Here is a 9312-nt window from a genome sequence, read left to right as displayed (position 1 = left end):
ATTTACATGTTCAATTATGATAGCAACATGCTTATTCATACTAGCAATGTGACTAACATGCTAACAGCAAGCTAAATCATGCTAACAATATTCTTGATCATGTTAACAATGTTAAAATATGCTAGCAACATGCTAATTCATGCTAGCAGCACGTTAAATCATGCTAGCAATGTGCTAATTCAAGCTAGCAATGTGCTAAAACATGCTTAACAACATGAAAAATGCTAGGAAGCTTAATAAACTTTCAAACTCTCAGACAAGGGATTGTCAAGCCAACATAACAGTTTGTCCCGACAAACTTCTTTTTTACTGTCAAAAATAAAATGAAACGTTTAAATGTTATTCAAAGAAATTACACTTTCAAAAGTGCAGTTTATTTTTCGAATAAAATGCCAACGCACTTAAATAAAAAAATAAAAAAAGGTGTAAATACGGGTAAATTTTAATTTGTAAAAATATCTTACCATATGTTTTCTTTGCTCGTTTGTCATACGCAATGAACAAATATCAGTGTTTTTGGTAACATTACTCTTGCTTTGAGCTTTAAGCATTAAAAGCGTTTGGTAAATAAAGTTTTTGAAGAATAATGCAGATCAAAGCATCTTAAAGCACGAATCTTTCCACGAGTCCCCCAGCTGCTCAGTTCCAGTGCCCATGATTCACTGCTCAACACATCAAACCAAATGAGTCAGTTTCCCTCCATGATTCCCAGGTCTGTTCAGGAATAAAACTCTCTTTAAATCCCTGCAGGTTTTCACGATGGCACAGAGATCAAACGCTGAAGTTTGAGTGTGTGTGGCACCAATATCTCTCTCTCTACATGCATGCCCTTATGTCTCTGTCAGTGTCATCCTGCGAGCTGTCAATCATCACCGTGGCAACACAGGTGCACTGTCTCTCAGATCTATGCGGATCTGGCTTGTTTCCGCCACAGAACAAAAACTAAGAAGAAAAAACTGAAAATAAGGTGATTACAACTTTTTTTTCTCATAGTTGCGAGTTTATAGCTCGCGATTGCAAGTAAAAAACTTGAAATTGCAAGATTCCATCTCACACTTTTCTCATACAATTGTAAGATGAAGTTTGCAATTACCTTTTTTATTTGTACTGTTATTCTCACAAATCTGACTTTTTTTCTCACAGTTGAGAGTTTATATCTCGCGATTGCAAGTATTAAACCTCGTAATTGTAAGTTTACATCTCACACTTCTGGGTTTTTCCCCCCAGAATTATGAGAAAAAAGTCACAATTGTAAGATGAAGTTTGCAATTACTTTTCTTTTCTTTTTTTTTTTGTACTGTTATTCTTACAATTCTGACTTTTTTTCTCACAGTTTTTAGTTCATATTCTGAGAAAAAGCTTCCATTGATCTGCACTGGAGCAGCTGCAGGGAGTCAGATTCCCTCGTTCTTGCATTGGTTTAGAGTTTTTCTACACACACACACACACACACACACAGTAACCTGCTGTAGTAGAGACACATCTGTTTTGTTTAAAGACACTTTTTTCTCTCTTTGCGTCCAGAACGCGTTTGGCACTTTGCAGAGAATGAATGCAGCTGTAGGGGAAATACCAAAGCTCTCGTAAATGTTATTAAAACCATTAGCCCGCTCTCTTCAAACACACACACACACACACACACACACACACACACACACACACTGCACAGCTCTAAAATAGCTCTAATCAAAAGAGGATGTTAGTTTTGAACTAATAATCCAAAAGGTTAATTGAAAGCATCATGTGCATGTTTCAATTCTCTGGTGTTAAAATACAGACAAAGAAATGGGATTCCTGGACATGTGCTTGGACAGATCGAGCAAGACAGACTTAACGAACGAGTGCGAACGATCTTAACAAACGAGTGCGAGATCTGGTGTGTATAAATAGAGGTTTGGATCTGCTGGTTTCTCCACAACCGACGGCTCCTGCAACAGGCTGCCAGAGATTCAGGAGTGTGTTTGATTTGGACCAGAACACAGCTGACAGAAAACACTATTCCCATTCAGACTACTGTGAATCAAATCAAATAATCAAATCAAATTAATAAAATTATAAAATCAAATAAATTGACTGGAAAAATATATATATATATATTAAAAAAATATTAAAAAAGTATAAAATAATAATATATAAAATACTAAATAAATGAAACAAAAATTAAGAAAAAATAAAGTTAAATACATTAAAAGGAAATAAAAAAAGAAATAAAATAAAATAAAATAAAATATGAAAATAAATAAATTATCTGGAAATATGAAAAAACATTTCAAAACAAAAATTCAATATAAAATAAATGAAACCGTAACTGTAAAAATAAAGTAAAATATATTAAAATAATAAATAAAATAAAATAATAAATAAATGGAAATAAAATAAATGGAAATAACAAAAGAAAAAGAAAAGAAAATATTCAAATAAATAAATCCACTGGAAATAAAAAAATATAAAATAAAATAAATGAAACTAAAATAAAGTCAAATATATAAAAAAAATATATATTTCTTTAAATTTTCTTATAAAACACAGAAATATTATTTTGCTTTTGCATTTGCTTTCACACAGTAATTTTCTTAGGGGTAAAACATCGAAATATATGTCTTTAAAAGTGAAATAATATTTCACAATTGTTAAAAAAGGTCGAACTGAAGTTGTATGGGGGGAGGCGTCAAGTTATCATCATGTTTTTGGCCATTATGATCTAATAGATATGTGTGTAAACGCTACATGACACACATACAGTCTCAGAGACTTGGGTGAAAACATTGAGTAATACCATGTTATTCTTTGAAGCACCTTATAAATACCATGGTAGATGAATATGGTAATCATTCAGTACAATGGTACCATGGCATTAGCATCTGATGACAGGGCAAGGCCACTGTTCACATTTTTAAGGGGTAAAAAAAAAGTTTTCAAAAGTAAAATATATATAATATTGGATTAAAAATAAGAACATTGTAGTGTTAAATATCCCAGAAGAGCTTCAGTGTTATAAACACGATGCACTATGATCATAATACACAAACCCGCTATGTCCCAAATGATGGTGTCTCTCTCTCTCTCTCGTTGGAAACACAGTAAAGCAGGCCAAAGTTCAATGGGGTTGCTAAGCAACAGGCTTGTCAGTGCCTGGAGCTGATTGTCATGGCCTGCAGTGATGCCAGGCTGCCTCTCTGTGCCAACCAATGCCAACCGAGCCGCCATCTTTAACCACGTCACAGGGACGTCCTGATGGCTTTACTGGAAGTTACTGGAGACTGAGAGAGAGGGAGAGAGAGAGACGGCTACAGGGGCCCGGAAGGGACACGCGGTTGGTTCCTCTGCTCCGCCGCAGCGCTGGGACTCGGGGAACGACAGGAGGAGGAAGAGGAGGAGAGGAAACACTCATGACAAACGATGATGAGGTGACAGACTCACGCACACATCCGTCACGTGTGTCACACTGTCAACATGCGCATCTGTCCCGTTCCAAACACGAGACACTGAATCACACAGTTAGTTTCAAACAATAAAATCTATTCATTACCCTTTCTTGATATAACTGAAGAAAGTTTTTAGTTTAGTTCATTCAAAATAAATCAGATTAGTTGGGTCAACACAATTTAGCTGGTTTAGGTTCTCTTTGTTCACTCAATTATGTTTAACTTTATTACGTTTAACTTTATTACATCCGTCAAACTAAATGTTCTCATGTTGGTCCAACTAATTTACTGAGGTTTAATACATTTTCTTATGTTTCATTCATAATTATATGCAAATAATAAAAGACTGGTGTTAGTACTGACATTAGCATGGGGGGAAGTGATGTAATCCAGACTGGAATATTTTTAAAAAGTGAGTCAAACGATATCTCACATCACATCAGACAGCTTAAAAACCAGTCGCCATGGTTCAGGAAGATGGAATCGACTGAACCAATCAGCGGCCTTCTCCCGATTACATCATCAGTTCCAATTGCGACTGAGCTGTTGGATGACAGTGAAGATGTAGCCAACGATCCTCGAACCTCCACACGCGGTTCCTTCGTAAGAGTCTTCAAGCTCCTGGAATACTGCGGAAAATCAAAGAGGATCATCTGATTTTTGGCAGTGTGAAAGGTCACTGCAAATGACCATAGAAGCCCGTCTAAATCCAGACATAAACACACACAAACATTCATCACACACACAAATTCACACACTCAAAACCAAGCGATTTTGTTTACATTCCAGCATTCGTATTCCGTGCTGCGTGTGTGTGTGTGTGTGTGTGTGTGTGTGTGTGTGTGTGTGTGTGTGTGTGTGTGTGTGTGTGTGTGTGTGTGTGTGTGTGTGTGTGTGTGTGTGTGTGTGTGTGTGTTTCATGCAGGTGGATGTCTGAACGTACAAGAGAAGTTATTTTAGAGTGTCAGGTCGACCGCCCTCCTTAACACACACACACACACACACACAGTCCACAACTTAAAATTAACACTCACCAAGCACCAAACGTGATTAAAAAAATAGCTCTGGCAAGTAAATAATAGTTGTAAAATATGAAGTTAATTGCTATAGCTGTCTGGCAACTTAATACATGGAATATAATACATAGTTTAAATGGTTGATGTTAAATGAGTGGTTGTTATGGTCTTCCGGACAGTTACTAGGGTGTGTTGCTATTAAGTTGCTAAATGTTTGTGGTTTCAATGGCATTACAAGTGTCTTCTGACTGCTAGGCATTACTAGAGTGTTCTGAGTGGTTTCTATGCACTTCCTAGACAGTTGTTCTGGCTAATAACTAGGGTGTTGCTATGAGGTTACTAAGGTGTTCTGAATGGTTGCTCAGGGTTGTCAGGGTGTTACTAGGGTGCTGCTAAAGTGTTTTGAGTGGTTTCTACAGCATTCTGGGTTTTTTCTGGTGTTAGTTGGGTGTTCTGAGTGGTTGCTCAGGGTGTTACTAGGGTGTTGCTAGGAAGTTGCTAAAGTGTTTTGAGTGGTTGCTACAGGATTGCTGGATTTTCTGGGTAAGGCATTGCTAGGGTGTTCTAAATGGTCACTAGGCACTTACTAATTTGTCAGGGTGTGTTAGGTAGCTACTAGGGTGTTGTTAGGCAGTTGCTAATGTTTTATAAATTGTTTCTACAACATTACAAATGTCTTCTGGCTGTTTTTTTTCTAAGTAAGGCATACTAAGCGAAGCCAGGAGTCACTTACTAGAAAGAAGCCAGGTGTTACTGTGTAGTTACTAGGGTGTTGCAAATGTGTTTTGAGTGGTTGCTAAGTTTTATAGCTGTTGTTACAGCATTCTGGCTGTTTTTGTCTGGATAAGGTGTTACTAGGGTGTTCTGAGTGGTTGCTTAGGGTTGTCAGGGTGTTACTAGGGTGTTGCTATGAAGTTGCTAAAGTGTTTTGAGCTGTTGCTACAGCATTCTGGCTTTTTTTCTGGGTAAGGTGTTACTAGGGTGTTCTGAGTGGTTGCTTAGGGTTGTCAGGGTGTTACTAGGGTGTTGCTAAAGTGTTTTGAGTGGTTGCTACAGTATTCTGGGTTTTTTCTGGGTAAGGTGTTAGTAGGGTGTTCTGAGTGGTTGCTCAGGGTGTTACTAGGGTGTTGCTAGGAAGTTGCTAAAATGTTTTGAGAGGTTGCTACAGCATTGCAAGTGCCTTCTGGCTGGATATTCTGGGTAAGGCATTGCTAGGGTGTTCTAAATGGTTGCTAGGCACTTCCTAAACTGCCAGGATGTTCAAGGTAGTAACTAGGGTGTTGTTAGGCAGTTGCTAAAGTGTTTAGAGTGGTTTCTACAACATTACAAATGTCTTTCTAGATAAGGCATAACATTATAGGCCTATAGGCACTTACTACGGCATGACTAGGGTGTTTGAGTGATTGCTAGGCACTTACTAGACAGTAGGCAGGGTGTTCTGGTTAGTTACTAGGGTGTTGCTAGGCAGCTGTTTTGAGCAGTTGCTATAGCAGTGCAAGTGTCTTCTGGATGTTTTGTTCTGGGTAAAGCGTTACTATGGTGTTTTGAGTGGCTGGTAGGCAGTTGTTAAAATATCCTGAGTTGTTATTATGCAGGTGTTTTGCGTGGTTGCCAGGTAGCTGCCAGACAGACACACACATAGACGGATAGATAGAGTTTTGGACTCACTTTGTTACACACATACAGAGAGAGAGCTTGGTAACACCTGTGGCCACCATCAGACCTGACCCCAGCTGACCTCACGGGCCTCGGTGGGGTCATGAGGCCTCAGGGTTGTGTTTGTGTCCACCTCACCACACATGATCAGAGGGCACGCTCACACGCAACCTGGTGCCCAGATGGGTACTGTACGCCACCCCGAAACACACCGCTCACATATTTCCTGGAACACACACACACACAGGGACATCAAAACACACAAGTCTCCCACATTCTCCGGCTTTCAAGTCCACCGGCAGCGACTCAGATGGGCTTTGGTAGCAGGAGGTGGAGGATTGTGGGATTCTGCCATGTGTGTGTGTGTGTGTGTGTGTGTCCTGTTCAATCTCTGTTAATTAGTCATGTTTAGTAGCGGTAACCTTCCTCTAACATTCTCACAAGTCACTCATACAAATTACCTAAATTAGTCAAGTTCACATCTGATGTTTTGCTAATAAAAGTACCATGGTACTTAATACACTATACCAGTCAATCGTTTTGGATCGGTAAGATTTCGGTTAAGTCTCTTCTGCTCTCCAAGGCTGCATTTATTTGATAAAAAAAATAAAAATTAAAAATACTAATAATATTGTGAAGCATCAAATCATCATATTAGAGTGATTTGTGAAGGATCATGTGACACTGAAGACTGGAGTAATGATGCTGAAAATTCAGCTTTGATCACAGGAATAAATTACACTTAACTATATTCACATAGAAAACAGCTGATATACATTGTAATAATATTTCAAAATTTTTACAGTATTTCTGATCAAATAAATGCACTACTGGTGAGCAAAAGAGACTTCTTTTAAAACCATAAAGAATCTTACCGATCCAAAACTTTTGACTGGTATAGTGTATAATACACGTACATTTCAAAGCATATATATATATATATATATATAAGGCAGACTTGATGTCAAGTTTAGATTATCACTGTAACTTTTCCACTCATAAGTGCTACTTGCACGCATGATGTTTCTGTAGGAATGGACACCTGTGCTCGGGATCTGCGGATGAGCGGGAGGCGTGTGGACTCTTGATGGAAGATGTCTTTTGTGTCATGATATGAAGCACCAAATGAATGTCTGTCACCACCACCTTCTGCAGCTGGAGTGTGTGTGTGTGTGTGTGTGTGTTTGGGGGCCACATGGTGCAGGTTGTTCATGTTGAAGTGGAGGGCTAACAGTGCCCCCTGGGGATGAATAACACACTCTCTCTCTCGCTCTCTCTTCTCTCTCTCCGCAGTCGCACACCTGCACCGAGGGGGAGATCCATGAATATCTCATGCTTCATGTCAGTGGACTCCTGAAATGAGAAGAACTGCTTCATAATTAGCCTGTCAGTTTCCACCAGTTTGACCCATTCGATCATCTTTTGGCATGTTGGAATTATCGCGACTCGTGCAATTTGATCACACATGACGGCATGATTCTGAGAGACACAAACCAACTAAACATGATGCTGTCCTTCACTTTGCTTGCCATCATTCTGCTCTGTATATTATAAAGGTAAAAACGTGCAAAAAAAAAAAGAATTCATTAAATCCACTGAAGTGTGTGTGACCTCCAAAATGGTGTCGCTTCCTGTGGATGATGTCATGAAGGGATTTCACAAAAGGAGGGAAAAGTTATATTGATAAAAAAATATATATATATATATATTAATGAGATTCACTATTCTAGGGTTATTTTAGTGTCATTGAGATACTATTATACAGTAGTTGTTAATATTTTGAATTAATTTTGATATTTTCAGTAATTTTATTGCAAGCATTTATTTTTTTTAAATAGGGCTATAGTTTTATTAATTTTAGGGCTGTTGAATCGATTAATCGCATTTAACATACAAGTTTATAAATATAAAATACACATTATTCTTACAAACTTTCATAATCGTTTTGACCGCTAATTTTTATTTCACTTTTCATTTTAGTACATCAAGTTAAACTAAACTAAACGAAATGAGAAATGTTGCATCGGCAACTAGCTGAAATACGCATTTTTATTTCAGTTAAAGTTCATTTTATTTCAACTAACACATGTTTTTATGATCATTTTGGGTTCAGTCGACTATGATAGCCCTGCTAAATACTCAACGCATTAAACTGTGACATAAAACCCTTGAACTATTCAGCACAACCAAAGCAAACGAATACAAGTCTATCGTCTCAGTGGATTTCAATCGACACAGTGTGGATGCAGACCGACAGCCATAAAACACAACGCGACAAAGTCAGAAGGAACGAGAGAACGTGTGAACACGGGAAAGACGGAAACGGAAAGCAAACAGAGAAAGAAAAGGCCGTCTTCTCTTAAACAAATTCCACTGGCATCTTGTAGGTTTTTTATTGTGCGCGTTTGGCCCCGGGCCGCATCTGCGGGCCAGCTGTTAGCGGGAGAGACGGGCGAGAGACTCCACAACACAACAGCCAGCAGTAATTGCTAGTGCAGGATATTAAATGTAGTCGATGAAAATGTTTACTGGCGATGAATATGCATAACGATGAGAAGAAAATGGCAGCGGCAGATTAAAAAGAGAGGCAGCTTGTTTACAGGGGAGACGAAAGAGAAAATAGGCGAGAGTGTGTGTGTGTGTGTGTGTGTGTGTGTGTGTGTGTGTGTGTGTGTGTGTGTGTGTGTGTGTGTGTGTGTGTGTGTGTGTGTGTGTGTGTGTGTGTGGAATGTTGCTTGGCCCGTTGCCTGAAATAGGAGAGAGGAACCTTTGGGCAAGGCATTAGGGAGTAAAACAGATGGTTTGTGAACCTTTTATTAGGCAGAAAAAAAAGCATTAATCAAAGCGAGGCAGAAAATGGCAGCAGCTCTTTGTTGCAGCACAATTTTTTTTGCTGGATTTGTTGTTTTTTTGTTTTTAAAGGTGTTTCTGCGGCGTGTTTTTGTGTCGTGGTTTGTAGCGCCGACATACAAACATTAATGATGGACGGTTCGTGTAACACACGCGAGTCACTGCGGGTGAAATATCGTGTTAACGTCCACAATATACAGTACGAGTCTGTGATGTTGTGCAGTCACTCACAATTATTAAAGATGGAAATCATATCGGTTTGGAATATTGGAATATGAAAATGTTCACATCTAAATCCAACGTGTTTCATAATTTAACAAGGTTAAATAATTCTTAACTGTAATTGTATAATGTAATGGAGCTGA

The 9312-nt window shown here is 38.5% G+C and overlaps 1 long non-coding RNA gene across 1 annotated transcript; it reads left to right on the top strand.

Annotated features, from left to right (window-relative positions):
• The first annotated feature begins 3260 nt into the window (after nt 1-3260).
• On the top strand, nt 3261-7793 carry LOC309478231. Its single transcript, XR_014198886.1, has 2 exons — nt 3261-3407; nt 7391-7793. It is a non-coding gene; the product is annotated as an uncharacterized lncRNA (long non-coding RNA).
• Nucleotides 7794-9312: the final 1519 nt, after the last annotated feature.

The sequence above is a fragment of the Leuciscus leuciscus genome (assembly GCF_965113295.1).
Source record: "Leuciscus leuciscus genome assembly, chromosome: 16".
In the NCBI taxonomy this organism is placed as follows: domain Eukaryota; kingdom Metazoa; phylum Chordata; class Actinopteri; order Cypriniformes; family Leuciscidae; genus Leuciscus; species Leuciscus leuciscus.
Note: the sequence above shows the minus strand (reverse complement) of the source record. Positions and strands in the feature narration are given on the sequence as shown.